The 16547-nt window shown below is 42.1% G+C and overlaps 1 long non-coding RNA gene across 1 annotated transcript in view; it reads right to left on the reverse strand.

Moving 5' to 3' along the window:
- Nucleotides 1–16547, reverse strand: part of LOC308550652 — a 67535-nt gene that overhangs the window by 7652 nt on the left and 43336 nt on the right. The window lies entirely within an intron of this gene.

A 16547-nucleotide genomic window follows, 5' to 3' on the forward strand; every position in this document is an offset into this window, starting at 1 on the left:
CCTGGCTTAGCTCATACACTGAGCGAACACCCCTTGACATGGTGGAATGTGCCCTGGAATTGGCATCGAGGTCCTGGGTCAAGGCCCTGATTTTTACTCATTAGCTCTGTGACCTTAGATAGAAGAACATCTAAGGGCTTTGGCTCCTTGGCCTTAAACTAATACCTATCTCACAGTGTTGTGTAGATGGAAATGAACTCATAGTAAAGAGTACTGTGTACAGTGTCGGTATAAGTGCTCACTCTGAAAATAAAATCAACAAAGCACAATTATTAAAGACCAATGACAGGAAGAGCTCGTTTGTTGTCATAAGGAAAGTCTGTGGCAGTGACAGGGAGTGTCCACCTTTGTGGTCACATTTGTACAACACTGCACACTACTCCAGTATTCAAATCCTACAGCATCTCAGTCACTTCATAGATGTGGATTTATTTCTAAATAGTTGAAGGATTCAGAACTGTGTAGATTTTATTCTGGAAAAAAAAAGGATTGAAGTAGATAATCTGGTATTAGAATCTGTGGCTCTAATGTGAGCTCTGGGTTCTAAGTACATGAAATTAGACGTTGGGCTGGTAGGAACCGGGTGGCCAAGGGTGGAGGCTGCACTCACAGAGTGATTCACACCATTCACAATCTAATGGGCTGGGAGGAAACAGGTCACCCCACATCAGGACACTCTCAGACAGAAGACTCTCCAACCAGCCAGGCTACTTGTCTGTCTGCTGATCCCCATGATGTGTTTCATTTCATTTTCTACCACCCACAGATTACAGGCAGTGGTTCTCCTTGAAGAGAGCCCTGAAGCTATGGCTTTCCCAACTCCCGTCCTTCGGATCGCACCGCCTCTTCTGCCCTTGGCAGTTCAGCACCCACAGCGAGCTCAGAGGGCCCAGGACTGCAGCACATGGGACACACAGACACCGAGGAGTAGTCCTGGTCTCAACAGGGCTCCTAAAAGGGTGTTTCCTCAGAGGGCCAGCATCAGAGCCGCCTGGAGAGCTCATTAGGGAGGAGATTTCATCAGCCCCACCCAGACCTACTTACCCAGAATGTCTGGGGGCGGGTCCAGAATCCACATTCCCACCCTCACCCCCACCCCCACCCCCACCCATCTGCCCTGAGTGATTCTTCTGCACACAAAAGTGTGAGAACCAGTGCTCTCAGGCTTCATGACCCTGGTTTGAGGAGATTTACCTAATTTCTTAGTTATTTGCAGTTTTAAAGTTTTAAGCTCCTTTTTCCTATAGGTATTCTCTCTGGACCTTCTCTTTTACTAGTCAGAGATGTGTTTTTTAAGTCTCAACAAATTACACATAAAATAATATACACAGTATATCACATGTAAGACCCCCGGGGGATGAAATGCCCTGCCTGGGAGGGGTCCGCGAGCTCCTGGGCCAGGAGAGGAGCTAGGACTGCGGGGCACCAACTTGGCTGCCGGGTAAGGAAATCACAGGACCAAGAATTCAGGAGGCCTCCCTCTGATTGGCCATGACTTGGCCTTGCCAGTTGGTAAATATGTTGGATATCCATCCCAGAAATAATACTATATAAGTGATAGAAACAAAGTTTTCCAAGGTTTCTGAAGGGGAAGATATCACAGCCAAATGGAGCAATGAGAAGCTCGTAGAGGAAGGTTCAGCTGAGTGAGACCTTAAGGACAGGTAAGATTTCAAAGGTAAGAGAACACTCCGATGGAAGGAACGGTGTGAGAACAGGCCCTACTGATACATTAAGTAACAATATAAAGTAGTTTTTTAAAAGCTAGATGACTTCATTAGTTTCAAATAGGCAAGGGAAATATTACTCTGCTTTTCTGGGCGAGGAAACAGAACTTAGAGAGGTGGAGTAGAAAGGTAGACTGGCCATGAATTTAACGAAGCTTTAACTTCTTGGCCCCTCCCTAGCGATGACACCATCCTCCAAGCTCTGGGAGGGACCCAGATGTGTCCATACGCTAATGTGCTCTGTGCGTTTTCAGAGGCGAGCTATCGTAACCGCAGTTGGTTAAGTCCACTGCACTTTTCCACTTCAGCCTCCCCGCCACCACCTTTCTCCTGTGTCGGGTGTCCTGGGAATGGTTATGGGCATTTTGGAGATCCTGTTAAGAGGCAACTGAATTACGGGATACGTTTAGATCTGGTGGAGAGGGATATGTTGATGTGGTTTTCAGTAACTTCAGCATACAGTTAAGTTATTACTGGGCATGCTGAGGGAGAAATGACTTCCAGGAACACTCCTCTGGGTTCCTTGCTGCCCCCCCGAGCATTGCAATTCTAGAGTCCAGGACAAGAGGCTATATTGTGGCATGGCTGTGTCCCGTGGTATATGGAATTAGAAAAAATACATAGGCCATGGGGGAAAAGCAAAGTTTGAAATGTGCATAAACCGAAGCTAGTCTGTGGGGAATTCTTCCAACAAGGAAATACGTTTTGTACCTGCCCAAAGGCAGGATAAATGCAAGGAAAGCAGGAAAACATTATGAAACCAAAACAATAATAAAAAGATATCTAAGAAGCAGAAATGAGAGAGGAACTATGAAAATCAATCATCTAGCCAACAACAACAGCTTATATTGAGACAACATCAGAAGCTGAAACCCCATGACCTCAATGTTCCGGAACAGCACAACGTGGCATTTCTTTCTAGATGTTATTTTCATTGGTTTAGGACTTCAAACCACTTTCCAATGGAAAGAAAGTATCATGCTTTTCACGCAAGTAGCTGAATGCACAAAGTTGAGGGTGTTTTACAGAAGTGTCAAAGGTAGTTTTGGAAGTAAAAAACAAAACAAAACAAAAAAACCCCACCACCAGTATAATATAGCTTCCGTAGATAGAAAAGGTCATTCTCAAGCAATAGCCTGAGGGATATGAATTGGAAATAAAGACTAGAGCTCTTTATCTATGATGGAGAAAGTTTTCAGAATCTCCTCCTGGAAGCCAGACTATTTAACATCTTTAGCCCTATAACCACGCTTTCTCCCTCAGAGTCGTCAGGTGACAGAAAAGATGTCTCAGCTCCAAATGCACAGAGTTTTGTGGCAGGAAAATGTCATCTAATTTAATGCCCATTCTAACTAGAAGGAACTGAAGTCTCAGAGCAGTAGAACAATTTGCCCAATGTCACAGTTGGAGTGGATAGTGTAATTCTACTCCATAAAGAAGCATTAGCAATCCCATGGTTGTGTTGAAATCAAGGCTACTTGGATGCAACACATCACAGGCCTTTTGATGAAACGGGTGGTGGAGAATAAGAAAGACGGTGGGCTCTGGCTTCTGAAGCAGTGGATAAAAGAGAATCAGCAACTGCACAGCCAAGGTCTAGGACTAGGGGTGCAGACAGCCTTCAAATGCTCAGGAGCCAAGAGGATAACGCTTTGCTCCCTGAAATCTGCCTGTTTATGGAAGTAAGTGACACTATGGGTCAGCTAAAGCCCAAGAGATGGGGCCAGGCTGGATGCCAACTGGGATTCAGAATGAAGCTTGCCTCCCCATGGCCTGGAGACTAGACAGGGCAAGAGATCAGACCCAAGGAGGACGTGCCCAGCTAGAGAAAAGCACAGGGAGACAGAGGGCCATCAATTCTTTAGGTCTGACAGACAACAAGTCCCTCAGGAAGTCAGCTGAGCCAAGCAGCCATGGCCAGACCTGGTCTGGGCTGGTGACTTATTCTCAAGCTCCACCAGCTATGTGAGGAGGGGTAGAGACACTCGTGTTTTGCATCTGTGGTGTCCAGGACAGTCTCCAGGGCTGAGGGTGAGAAAGGCTGTGGCTGTGAGTTGATTAGGAAGCAAGGCCCCCAGAAGCAGGGTGTGTTACGTGGAAATAAAGAACAGACCAGCAGCTCTCTGTCTCTAAGAGTTCCTAGGTGGGCCCTCTAGAGACCTGGAATCTCAACTCAGCTTTGTCACCGATTGGTTTTTTACCCTGGACAAATCGTTTGTATACGTAGGTTGCAGCTTCTTCTGTTTAAAGGGTGAATGACATAGCTGATAAGTAGGGACACTGAATCGCAGCGATTTCCTGTTCACTCTGAGCAGATGGTCAGGGTGCTGTAGGACCGAAGGGGCTGAGACACACGAAGTGCTCGCAGAGCTGGAAGGTGCTAGGCAGGTGGGAGCTGCTACTCTTTCTGTCACCTTTCTCTGGGGCAAACAACCCATTCTTCCAGATTTTTCTTCACCATTTTCTCTTCATATGAGCATGGCAGATTTGGACAAAGGCCATGAAGAAAAGGCCGCCTACCTAAATAATGTTACAGCCTAAACCCGTTTAGGCAACATCACTAACAATGAACATTTAGTGAATCCCTCAGCTGCCAGGTTCCGTGGGAGGCGTTTTACATTCCCTACGCCTCCCCCAAGAACCCATCACGTGGCTCCTACCATCAGCCCCAATCTGTAGATGGAGACACGGAGGCACACAGAGTTTACAAACAAGTGGTGGGATCAGAATATGAACTCAGGCAGCCTGTTTCATAACCTCCAAACCCCACGGGCCTTCCTGGAAGCTACTAGATCATGAACAGGAAGGAAGAGAGAGAAGGGTTTTCAACGGGAAGAACTGATCACTGTAGGTTTGCGGAGGAGATAGAAAAAGTGAAGAGCATAAAAGGGCGGATTTGTGGGGAAAACAGAGAGTAAAATTGTCCTGGGAATAAAGACTAAAATGAAGTCATCACAGCTGCTTTTATTCATGCATCGGATACTTACAAATTAAACATTCATCGAACAGCTAGAATTAAACATGATATTAACCTTGAGTCCCCTCACCGTCTAAAAGCCATTGTTCACACACCTCCAAAATCTAATTCAATGGCAAGAGAGGTTGCTGACAGTGTGGAAATTACTGCCTAAAATAGATCCCCAGGCCAAAGGTTAGAGATTTACAGAAGGGCTTCGTCTTGTAGATCTGTCCTCTCTCACGGAAGGAAACGCAGAGCAGGGGATCAAGAAAGCCCAGTTCCACTCGCCCTCGCCAGGCCCCTCCACCAATCCCAGCCAGGATCAGACAACAATGAACAAAAATTCAGGTTCAGTTATTTGGGGGTGTGGAGGGGATGTAGAAATGAGGCTACTGAGGACTTTTTACATTGAAAAGCCATGGAATTATTCTCAGTTTTGCTCTGTTGTAAGAGAAACCAAAACATTAGCAACCAGTTCTTGGCAGAGAGGTGCTGAGTCAGTAAGTCTACTAACCTCTGCCTGACATTTTCAGATCAGCTTTGTGAGTCTCTAGAAGGTGTTTAATTGCCTAGTGAAGGTAGAGAGAGGACCAACACAATTATTCAAGTTATTGTGGGGCTATTTTAAAAGAAAGAGAATCCGGACACCAGAAAAACAAAGCTCTTAATCTTTTGAACACCGATGTAAACTACCATTGGGAGGGGGTGAAGCAAGCAGGATTAACAGAGTGACCGCCATTCCAGATACTTCTGGGAGTCAGAAAGCCCAAAACATAACAAGAAGAGCAGGACCGGAGACTGAACGTGCGCCCCAGGCCTCTCTCGTTCCTTAAGGCCGGGTTGCCCTTGCCCATCAGCATCAGGCCTGGTCTCTGTATGGACGGGGAATGAGTTTATACCAGGGGAGAAGGTCCATCTCAAGCCAATGTTGTTTTTCATAATTGTTCCCCTTCTTTCACTTATGTTTTTTCCCATATAAAAAAATAGCAAACTCATTGAGAAGAATTCAGAAAATACAGAAAAGGGTCCAAAAACAAAGAATTTCTTATCACCTCAATATCTCACATCCACTGCTCTAACAATAAGGGACCATTTCTCTTCTTCACCAAAATTTATCCCAGACCCTATAATAGTCACTGGCGCATAGTAGTTGTTCAATAAAACACATTTTCTATATGAATCAATCCATATTTTTTCAATCCACATTTTTAAATGAACCAATCAGTATCCAGAGATTACATTTTAATATCTATACATTATTCTATATTTCAAAGCATGAATTTTTTTGTAAACTTGTGAATATAATTTTTTCCTATGCATTTCTTATTGTGGTAAAATACACCTAACAAAATTGATCATTTTAAGCATTTTAAGTGTACAACTCAGTGGCATTAAGTACATTCACAATGTAGTACGACCCCTATCACTGTCTGTTTTCATTGTGCCAAACTGAAACACTGTACCCATTAAACAAAACACCCCATTCTTTCCTCCCCCACCCCTGATAACCTCTATTCTACTTTCTGTCTCAATAAATTTACATATTCTAAGTACCTCATATAAATGAAATCATACAATATTTGTCCTTTTGTGTCTGACATTTCACTTAGCATAATATTTTCTTTTCTTTTTTAAAAATATATCTTTATTGATCTCAGAGAGAGGAAGGGAGAGGGAGAGAGAGATAGAAACATCAATGATGAGAGTCATTGATCGGCTGTTTCCTCCACGCCCCCAGCTAGGAATTGAGCCCACAACCCGGGCATGTGCCCTGACTGGGAATCGAACCGTAATCTCCTAGATCCTAGGTTGACGCTCAACCCCTAAGCCACACCACCCAGGCACTTAGCATATTTTCAATGTTCACCTATGTTGTAACATACATCAGAATTTCATTCCTTTTTAAGGCTGAATACTATTCCACTGCATGTATATAACACACTTTGTTTATCCATTCATCCATTTATTGATGGACAGTTCAGTTTTTCCAGTATGTACAGTTTTGCATCTCCTTTTTTTCTCTGTAAAATATTCCATGAGCATTCTTTATTTCATTATGTATTTATGTATCATAAATATATCTTTATATATTATAAAAACATAATAAATATTATTATAATTATCGTATATTTACCCACTTTGTTGTTTTATTTTGGGGGACACATTTCATCTGATTGACAGTCTCCCTATAGGTGTACAACAGATTCTCTAATCACTTTTCTGTGTTTGAACATTGAGGCCATTCCAGACTTTTGTCACAGTAAATAAGGCTGTGACACCCTGGGAGACAAGCCTTTGTCTAAGGGTGGGAGTGATACTGTTTCCTAAGGACAGATTCCTTGAAGAGGCATTACCGTGGCAATCACATTATTGAAACTTCTCTGGATATTTTTTTTTTAATTTGCCCATCAAATGTCTTCCCAGAAAGGTGCAGGGCTCTCCCCATGCACATCAGAAAGTTTACTGTACTCTCTCCAACACTGAGTGATGTCACTTGCAATGTCTTAATGTGACTGATTAGAAATGACGGACTTCCCTTGTATTTGATGTGTTCAGCCTCACTCCGACATGTTCTCTAATATCTGTGTTTATCCACAGCAGCAATCACAACACAGCAGTAGAGGAGTCAACGGTGGCGGCGGTAAAATAGGAATTAACAAAAGACAAGTTCTTAAGCAGAAAACTCCCTTAAATAAAAATGTTGGTTGAAAAATCAGTTTTGCATAAATTAATCTGTTATTTCCTGCCTCAAAAGTTACATTGCATATCAAAGATTTCAGGAATTTTTTTAACTTTAGGATGTCACAATCAGTTCTTTGGGACCACCACTTTGAACCATAATCTTTATTGAGTAGATGGGAATATAAAACATATATGGGAAGAGGGTGAATCTATAGAGACCTGCTTTATCCTGGACCATGTTTTTGGAATGAATTTCTGATATCATTTTTGTTTTAGTGAAAACAAAACTAGCCAACCAAAACTAGCTCAGACTTTACGAGCACCATCATCAGCTCACTTGAGAATGAAAAATGCGCTCAGTACATCTCTGTGGTGCTCAAGCTTGGTCATTCTACAAGTCAACGTGGAGATTAGGTGCTAGGGTAGAGGCAAGAATGTTGAGCTCTTCCAGTCTTGCTTTTATAATGAAAGAACAGCTTGATAAAATGGAGAGTATGTTACAGAAAATATAGATAGTATTGTAGAACAGAAACCTGGTATAGGGAAACTGAAAACTAGGTCTAGAAAGACTGTTCACACAAGCCATTAGAATATGCGACCAAAACATGAGTGAAAAATGCATAGAGGACACTCTCAAAGTAAAATAGATTTTTATACTTTTATTTTTATTTTTCCATTGCTTTTCAGAGAGAGTAGAAGGGAGAGACAGACAGAGAAACATCGATGTGAAAGAGACACATCAATTGGTTGCTTCCCGCATATGCCCAAAATCAGGGCAGGGGATCAAGCCTGTAACCAAGGTACATGCTCTTGGCCAGAATCAACCTGGGATCCTTCAGTCCACAGGCCAATGCTCTAACCACTGAGCAAAACCAGCTAGGGCCGAAATAGGTCTTTTTTTTTTTTTTTTTTTTAAATATTACAAATGTCCCTTTTTCTCCCCAATGACCCATTCCACCCTGTCCCATCCCCCTCCCCAGTCCCTCTCCCCACCATTGTCTGCGTCCTTGGGTTGTGCATATATGCATATAAATTCTTTGGTTACTCTCTCCCCCTCCACCCACCCACCCTCCTCCATCCCTCTGACATTCGTCAGTCTGATCCATGCTTCCATGTCATTGAATCACTTCTGTTCATCAGTTTATTAAGTTCTTTAGATTCCACATATAAGTGAGATCAGGTGATGTTTGTCTTTCTCTGCCTGGCGTATTTCACTCAGCATAATTTTCTCCAGATCCCTCCATACTGTCCCGAAGGGTAGGAGATCCTTCTTCTTTACAGCTGCATAGTATTCCATGGTGTGAATGTCCCACAGCCTATTTATCCACTCATCTACTGATGGCCACTTGGGCTGTTTCCAGATCTTAGCTATTGTAAACTGTGCTGCTATGAACATAGGGGTGCATATGTTCTTTCTGATTAGTGTTTCAGGATTCTTAGGATATATTCCTAGAAGTGGGATCACTGGGTCAAAAGGCAGCTCCATTTCTAATTTTTTGAGGAAACTCCATACTGTTTTCCATAGTGGTTGCATCAGTCTGCATTCCCGCCAGCAGTGTACTAGGCTCCCCTTTCTCCACACCCTCGCCAGCACATGTCATTTGTTGATTTGTTGATGGAGCCATTCTGACAGGTGTGAAGTGATACCTCATTGTGGTTTTAATTTGCATCTCTGATGCTTAGCCACGCTGAACATTTTCTCATATGTTTCTTAGCCATCTGTATGTCCTCTTTGGAGAACTGTCTATTTAGGTCTTTGCCCATTTCTTAATTGGGTTGTTTGTCTTCCTCTTGCTGAGTACTGTGAGTTCTTTGTACACTTTGGAAATTAGCCCCTTATCAGATACATCCTTGGCAAATATGTTTTCCCAAACAGTGGGGTTCCTTTGTATTTTGAGGCTGTTTTCTTTTGCTGTGCAGAAGCTTTTTAGTTTGATGTAGTCTCATATGTTTATTTTTTCTTTTGTTTCTCTTGCCCTAGGAGATGTATCAGTGAAAAGTCCACTATGTGGGATGTCTGTGACTTTACTGCCTATGTTTTCTTCCAGGGTTTTTATGGTTTCATGACTTACATTTAAGTCTTTTATCCATTTTGAGTTTATTTTTGTGTACAGTGTAAGTTGGTGGTCTAGTTTCATTTTTTTGCATGTACCTGTCCAATTTTCCCAGCACCACTTATTGAAGAGATGTCTTTACTCCACTGGATACTCTTGCCTCCTTTGTCAAATATTAACTGACCATAATGGCGTGGGTCTATTTCTGGGGTCTCTGTTCTGTTCCATTGATCTATATGCCTGTTGTTGTACCAGTACCAGGCCGTTTTGATTACAATGGCTTTGTAGTACAGTTTGACATTCAGCAAAGTGATCCCTCCCACTCTGTTCTTTTTTCTCAAGATGGCTGCAGGTATTCAGGGTCTTTTTTGGTTCCATAAAAGTTTTTGAAATGTTTGTTCTAGATCTGTGAAATATGCTGTTGGTATTTTAATAGGAATTGCATTGAATTTATAAATTGCTTTGGATAGTATGGACATTTTAATGATATTAATTCTTCCAATCCACAAGCATGGTATATTCTTCCACTTGTTTAAATCTTCCTCTATTTCTTTTTTCAGTGTCACGTAGTTTTCAGAGTACAGGTCTTTTCCATCCTTGGTTAAGTTTATACTGAGGTATCTTATTTTTTTAGTTGCAATGGTACATGGTATTTTTTTTTAGTTTCTCTCTCTGAAAGTTCATTGTTGGTGTATAAGAATGCAATTGATTTCCGGATGTTGATTTTGTATCCAGCTACCTTGCCAAATTTGTTTATCAAATCTAGTAGTACTTTGATGGAGTCTTTAGGGTTTTCTATGTACAATATCATGTCATCTGTAAATAGTGACAGTTTTACTTCCTCCTTTCCAATTTGGATACCTTTTATGTTTTCTTCCTGTCTGATGGATGTGGCAAGGACTTCCAGTACTATGTTGAATAAGAGTGGTGAAAGCGGACAACCCTGTCTTGTTCCTGTTTTTAAGGGAAATGGTTTTAGTTTTTCACCATTGAGTATGATGTTGGCTGTAGGTTTGTCATATATTGTAGGCCTTTATTATGTTGAGGTATGATCCCTCTATTCCCACTTTGCTGAGAGTTTTTATCAGAAATGGGTGTTGGATTTTATCAAATGCTTTTTCTGCATCTGTTGATATGATCATATGATTTTTGTCCTTCATTTTGTTTATGTGATGCATCACATTTATTGATTTGCGGATGTTATACCAGCCTTGCATCTCCAAAATAAATCCCACTTGGTTGTGGTGTGTGATCTTTTTAATGTATTGCTGGATCCGGTTTGCTAGTATTTTAGTGAGGATTTTAGCATCTATGTTCATCAGGGATATTGGCCTGTAATTTTCTTTCTTTGTAATGTCTTTATCTGGTTTTGGGATTAGGATGATGCTGGCCTCATAAAAAGAGTTTGGTAGTTTTCCCTTCTCTTGAATTTTCTGGAATAGTTTGAATAGAATAGGTGTTAATTCTTCTTTGAATGTTTGGTAAAACTCGTCTGTAAATCCATCTGGTCCAGGACTTTTGTTTGCTGGGAGTTTTTTTTATTACTGCTTTAATTTTATTAGTTGTTTTCAGCCTATTCAGGTTTTCTACCTCTTCTTGATTCAGCTTTGGAAGGTTGTATGTTTCTAGGAATTTGTCCATTTCACCCATGTTGTCCAGTTTGTTGGCATATAGTTGCTCATAGTATTTTCTTACAATTCTTTGTATTTCTGTTGGGTCAGTTGTTATGTCGGCTCTTTCATTTCTGATTTTATTTATTTGGGTCGTCTCTCTTTGTTTCTTGATGAGTCTGGCTAAAGGTGCATCAATCTTATTATCTTTTTAAAGAACCAGCTCTTAATTTCACTGATTTTTTTCTATTGTTTTTTTAGTCTCTATGCCATTAATTTCTGCTCTGATCTTTATTATTTCCTTCCTTCTACTTCCTCAGGGCTTTTCTTGCTGTTCTCATTCCAGTTCTTTTAGTTGTTGTTGTGTAAGATGGTTCATTAGAGCTTTTTCTTGTTTCTTGAGATAGGCCTGTAATGCTATGAATTTTCCTCTCAGGACTGCTTTTGCTATGTCCCATAGATTTTGGGTTGTTGTCTGGTCATTTTCATTTTTTTCCATGAAGTCTTTGATTTCTTCCTTGATCTCATTGGTAACCCATTCATTGTTTAACAGCATGCTATTTAGCTTCCGTGTGTTTGAATACTTTTGAGGGTTTTTTTTTTGGTTGATTTCTAGTTTCATAGCATTATGATCTGAGAAGATGCTTGATATGATTTCAATCTTCTTGTATTTGTAGAGACTTGCCTTGTGCCCTAACATGTGATCTATTTTTGAGGATGTTCCATTTGCACTTGAGAATAATGTGTATTCTGCTGCTTTGGGATGAAATGTTCCATAAATGTCAATTAAATCCATTAGGTCTAGTGAGTCATTTAAGATCTGTATTTCCTTGTTGATTTTTTGTCTTGATGATCTGTCCAGTGCTGACAGTGGGGTGTTAAAGTCCCCCACTATGATTATGTTGCTGTCAATCACTCCCTCAAAGTCCATCAAGAAATTTTTTATATATTTAGGTGCTCCTATATTGGGTGCATAAATGTTTATAAGGGTTATTTCCTCATGTTTGATTGATCCCTTTAGTATTATGTAGTGACCATCTTTGTCTCTTTTTATGGTCTTTATTTTGAAGTTTATTTTGTCAGAAATAAGAATTGCTACTCCAGCTTTCTTTTCCTTTCCATTTGCATGTAATATTTTTTTCTATCCCTTCACTTTTAGCCTGTGTGAATCTTTTGCTCTCAGGTGGGTCTCTTGTAGACAGCATATATTTGGGTCCTGTTTTCTTATCCATTCAGCTACTCTATGTCTCTTGATTAGACTGTTTATTTCGTTTATATTTAAGGTTACTATTGATAAAAACTTATTTAATGCCATTTTTCCCCTTTATGCTGATGTACATTTCTCTCACTATTCCTTCTTTTTCTTAAAGCAGTCCTTTTAGCATTTCTTGCAATGCTGGTTTGGTGGTACTGAACTCCTTTAGCCTTTTTTTTTTTTTTTTTTTATCTGGGAAGCTCTTTATTTCATCTTCAATTTTAAATGATAACCTTGCTGGATAAAGCAATCTTGGTTGCACGTTCTTGCTTTTCATTACTTTGAGAACTTCATGCCACTCCCTTCTAGCCTGAAGAGTCTTTGTTGAGGAATCAGCTGTCAGCCTTATGGTGGTTCCCTTGTAGGTCACTGCTTGTCTCTCTCTTGCAGCCCTTAATATTTTCTCTTTGTCCTTGACATTTGCCATTTTAATTATGACATGTCTTGGAGTGGGTCTCTTTGGGTCCCTCTTGTTTGGAACCCTCTGTGCTTCCTGAATTTGTGTGGCTTTCTCTCTCACCACCATAGGGAAGTTTTCTGTCATTATTTTCTCCACCAAGTTCTCTATCCCTTGCTCTCTTTCCTCCCCCTCTAGCACTCCTATAATGTGAATGTTGTTTCGCTTCATGTTGTCCCAAAGCTCTCTTAGAGTGTCCTCATGCTTTTTAAGTGTTTTTTCTTTTTGCTACTCTGATTGATTTTTTTCTACCTGTCTTCTAAGTCACTTATTCTATCCTCTGCTTCATTGAGCCTGCTTTTAATTCCTTCCAGTGCATTCTTGATATCAGATACAGCATTCTTTATCTCTGTCTGATTTATATGTTATGTATCTCTTTTTTTATGTTTTCACTATGGTCCTCGATCTTATCATCTAGTGTCTTCTTAAGTTCCTTGAACATCTTCATAATCAACACTCTGAACTCTGTTTCTGATAACTTGCTTAACTCCATCTCATCAAAGCCTTTTCTGGCGATTTTTCCTTTTCTTTAATTTGGGGGTTGTTTCTTTGTCTCTCCATTTTGGTAGGTCTTAGTGTTTGTATCTATATATTAGGTATATTTGCTGTCTCCCAGTCTTGTGGGGAGGGATTTTGTATTGTGAGACCAGTGGAGCCCAGAGGTGTGTTTTCCTTATACTTCTGAGCTCTTTGCTCTAGGCATGTCCCTTTTGTGGGTGTCCCTTTTGTGGGTTCTTTGGGGTCTCCTGTTGTGTTTGGGTCTAGAGTGTTGCTGACCAGTCCTTGGGAGGACTCTCTTCTCAGGTTGGCTATCTGTGTGTCTCAGCCCCAACCTCATCGTGTAAGCTGTTGTACGGGTGCTGGCAAGGCAGGACAATACCCAAGTAAACTTCCAGGAAACAAGGGGTATCTTACAAAATATTTTGACAATCACAATGAAACAACCCAAGTGAAAATAGAACTGGGAGAGTGAAGGGAGAACACAAGTTCTAGAGAAAAAAAATAGCTTAAAAAAAAGAAAGAGAAAGAAAAGTAAAGCTTAGAGAGAGAAGTATATTGTTGTTAATAGTGACTAAAATTTAGAAAATAATAATAATAAACTAAAATGTAAAAAATAGAGAAGCTACTTGGGGATAATAGAGGCAGAGAAAATATTCTGAAAGAAGGGCCAGCAAACAAGGGAGAGAATAAGAATAGGATAATGGTTGAAAATGAAAAACTAAAAATACATTAAAGAGATTAAGAGAAACTAACAATCTAACAAAAAGACAGGAAGACAGAAGGGAAGAAAACAAAAGAAAGGAGAAAAAGAAGAAGAAAAAAGAAAAAATTATGCCAATGGATCAAGAGGAGAGAGAGAGAGAGAAAGCGCGGGCAGGGAGGGAGTCCAATAAGAGATTTGGGGGGAACTGTAGAGAAAAGCAGTAAACTTGTTGGGTATAACGATAAAGTCACAGTCATTAAGCAGGAATATCAAGAAAGTCTTGATATGAGAAGCAAGGATAAAACAAAACAAAGCAAAGAAATGAAACAAAAAACAAGCTAAGCAAAACAAAATTCTTTAAAAAAAATTAAAAATTTTTTTAAATTATTATAAAATTTTAAAAAAGAAAAAAACAAATGATTTTTTCCCCCTTTCTATTCTTCCTAAGGGAAAGAGAGAAAAAACAAACAAAACAATACAAAAAAACAAAAAGACAGTCCATCAGGTGAGTTTCTTCTGGGCAGCTTGTGTTGTCTGAGGCTCACTGTTTTGTGTGCTGATTTCAGTTCTCCTGGGAGGTGCTTGTGTATCACCCAATGTGAGGAGCCGTTTAGGTTTGGCTCTGGTGTCCTTAGATAGATGGTTGATCTGAGGCTCTCTGTGGACCACCTCCTCTTGTCAGCTGTTTGGCAACCTTATAGTTGCCTGGTCTTGTTCCAGAGTCTTCTGTAGAGTCTTTAGGGTGCAGGGTGGCTAGTGTAGCCCAGGGTGTCACTCCCCGTAGAGGTGTCGCTGTCAGGCGCTCACTGTGTGGGAGTTAGTCTCTGCTCCACAGCCAGCTCCTCAGTCCCACCCCTGTCCTCTGATTCGAGTTCCCCAGGCTCTGGCCTGCTGCAGCTTCAGATTGATTTCAGCCTGCTGCCTTTTCTGTATGGGCCGTTTCAGCAGCCTGGGCTCAGTGGGTTCGATTAAAGAACATTCCAGTGAACCCTTTCCATACCCAGCCCCCAGCAGGGGTTTCGGCTTTTCCTCCAGCTCCCAAACAACAGTCCCTGAGAGTCTTATTCTTGCAAAGTCCTCCAGTGAGCTGCTCTCCCCCCCCGCCCCCCCCCAGGACTGTGCCCTGCGGGTGTGTCTGGGACCTCAGTGAGCGGGACCCGCCCCTTTCCTGTTGGGGGCGGTGCTCTCGGCTGCAGGAGAGGCCTGCGGGCTCCACCCCTCCCTGCTCAGCTCTGGTTGGTTGGTCGCACCAAGCCGGCCCCTCAGACAGTCTACTGTGGAGATGCCAGTCCCAGCCTCCACTGGTCTGTCCCCAATGCATGCCGGGAAGGTGGGAGCCCGTTCAGTGAGCAGACTCACAACCGCACAAAGCAACACATGGGCAGAGAGACGGCCCTGCAAGATCCTGCCGCCCCTACACCAAGGTACCCAGCGGAGGGGACCCAAAGTCAGCTCCACGCAGCTCCCCGCTCCGCTGGTCTCAGCAAAGCTGGGGCAGCTTCACAGGCCACCACAGCGCCCTCAGGGCTGATCACCCATCCCAGCCTCTCCACACCCGGAGCTCAGGGCGGGAGGGCTCCTCCCCTCCCCCACGCCACACAGATCAGATGCTTTCTGGGGCTCAACACAATGCCCCACAGGCAGGCAGAGGGTCCCCATGTGCAGCTGCTCAGTACCAACTTCTGGTCCCTTACCACACAGGTGCCACACACCTTGGGACAGCCTTCCCTATGGTCAGCGCCCCGAGCATTAGACACCGGTTGCCGCCATCAGAAGCTCTGTTTCCTAGGAAGGCGCTGTCCCCTCCTCGCACACACGGCTCCCCTGGGTCCCTCTGCCCTGTGCTCCGGGTGTGAGATCCCACTTTTGGAGGCTGGTCCGCACTCCAGAGGGGAGGGAGCTTTGCAGGCTTGGGGCTCAGAGCCCAGCACAGGCTTCAGGCGGACTCCCCTTTTCTACGCCCCCCCCCTTACCAGACTCTATGATGTCTCTTCAGTGCTCCCGATTCGCACTCTGTCCACTCAGGTATGTTTCTCTGGTTTTTCCAAGGTGGCCACATAGTATTTTAGGGGTAAATTGAGTCCGTGACTGGGAGCGGGGGCGCTCTGCTGCTTCTCACAGCACCGCCATCTTCCCTCCTGAAATAGGTCTTTCTTAATCTGACCTCTGACTCAGGACGTTTCCTTCATGCTTTCTTTTCACTATTCCTATGAAATGGTTTGATGAAATCATTCACTGTACACCCAGGAATGTGCCTCCTGTTTTCAGTTATCCTAAATTGTCTGCAGTTGTCTCAAAGAATGGCATGAAATCCTTAAACAAACAAATGGTTTTAATTTGATTTAATTAAAAACTAAATACATAGCAGAAGGGATTTTTAGAGATCACGAGGGGTGCCATAAAACCAAACAAATCAAGAGAGCATCCTTTCTAAAAAGTTTGGTAATTGCTGCATTACCTAGATTATATCAAAAAACACTGATTTCCATACGTATGTCTGAAACTGCATCATTATCAAAAACCAATGACGAGGGAAAAGCTCATGTTTCAAGGAAACAATCAGAACAATTGGGTGACTTACGCTTTCTGCTTTCCCTCA

This window comes from Miniopterus schreibersii (assembly GCF_964146895.1).
Source record: "Miniopterus schreibersii genome assembly, chromosome: 2".
NCBI lineage: Eukaryota > Metazoa > Chordata > Mammalia > Chiroptera > Miniopteridae > Miniopterus > Miniopterus schreibersii.